The following is a 1,853-nucleotide window of genomic DNA, read 5'->3' on the forward strand; positions in this document are numbered from 1 at the left end:
CTAAGTATGCATGTAATACACTATTGGACACAATCGTATGCACTTTTTTCTACTAATCAGATGGCGTCAATCTCATATAAATGGGCAAGGGAATTTTTAAAAAAATAATGATGTTTTGTGTGCCCGCAGAAAGGTCTCAGTTGTCGGCAAACCTATTTTTGAGCAACGGGGTGTAAGATCAAACAAGTTCTAGCTAGTCAAAAATTTAGTTCCATCAGAAAACACACAAAAACAATATATATATAGTGGCGTCCCCCCCAAAAAAAACGTGGAAATATAATCACCCTATTATCGTGTAAAAGCCTTGTACTACCCGCTCATGCAGCATACCAATTTAAAGCTAAATAAATTCTGCATCATCTAACGCTAATGTATTTAAGTTTCATATATGTTAAGAGGCGCCAAATTTTATTTTCTTAAATATATTGTCGTCTGCTTTCGTCTCCACTTTCCTCCCTTATCCCCTCACCTCCTTTTTTTGATAATTGATTTTTGGTGCTCGCAGCACGTCATATGAGTGCGCGGGACACAAATCATTTTCAGTTGGTAGGAAATGTCGAATTTTGCCCGGGTGGCGCCGAAGCGTACTCTTATTGATTTTGGACCACCAGGGGATCTTTAACGTGCCAAACGTGCTCACAGAAGATTTGTCGCCCTTATCAGGGAAGGCTGGGTGTAGATCTTTCCAACCATAAGGTCACGGGTATGGCTGAAAGACAGCAGTAAGAAGGAGCAAAGGAGTAGCAGTAGACAGGCTGCAGAAAGAGTCAGGAACCCAGAGGAGGGGGCAAAGGAGTTGAGTGGAGAAAGTGGAGACCAAAGAAGACGACAGAACATTGCTAGAGAGTAGGAAAGGAGGTGAAAGGAGACAATTTAGAGAAGAAAAATTTCCGTCGCTATCCGGGCTCGAACCCGGGACCTATTGAATGAGAGGCGAGCACCTTAACTTCTAGGCCACTAGAGCCCCCCTTATACACTTTATTTAAAAAAACAGGAAATTTGGCATAATACAATAAGTTGCTTAGAAAGGCAATAAAGTAATAACAAAAATTGTGAATATTATTATAGTAGTCGTGGTACAAGTAATACAAAGCAGAGGTTTTGTTAATTCATCAACCTCTCACAATCACTTACATACACACATAGGCTACACCCAAACTTATGCACGCCCAAGAACTTACGTACTTTAGCAAGCACACGCGCAGGCGAGCAAGCACAAACACACACACACACACACACACACACACACACACACACACACACACACACACATACACACTCACAAAAACACACACACAAGCACACACACGTACACAACAACACCCACCCACGTATACACACATACACGTCATGTATACTTCCATGCATACAAAAATTCATTTCTGCGACTCTTTCTTAAGACAATTTTCTGAAAACGTGTGGCAAAAGCGAATTTCTAAAATTTTCCGTTCTTGTCTTGCAATGCAACAGACTTTTTTGTTCTACCAGACTTCAGAACTTCCGGGTAAAGTGTGGAGAAAGGCGGGGGGGATTTTCATTATAATTAGCCCTTCCGATAGCTAAGCATTCTTTCAATAATTCGCTGAAACATGGTAAAATGCAACCACAAGTGGTGGTAAAAAACAGGAAGTTGAAAGGGGAAATTATTGCTGAAAAAAATCCTCCAAGGGCACTCAGAGGATTATTCTCCAGTTACCTACCTCATGAAATTACCGAACATAACAAAAATTATTGTTTCCCCTGAAGCTGGTTATTTGACATGTGCCAGATATGGCACTCTGGGCACTAGAGGGTTAAATTGTATTATATTATATTATATTATATTATATTATATTATATTATATTAAATTATA

Source organism: Aplysia californica, unplaced genomic scaffold, assembly GCF_000002075.1.
Source record: "Aplysia californica isolate F4 #8 unplaced genomic scaffold, AplCal3.0 scaffold00311, whole genome shotgun sequence".
Lineage (NCBI taxonomy): Eukaryota > Metazoa > Mollusca > Gastropoda > Aplysiida > Aplysiidae > Aplysia > Aplysia californica.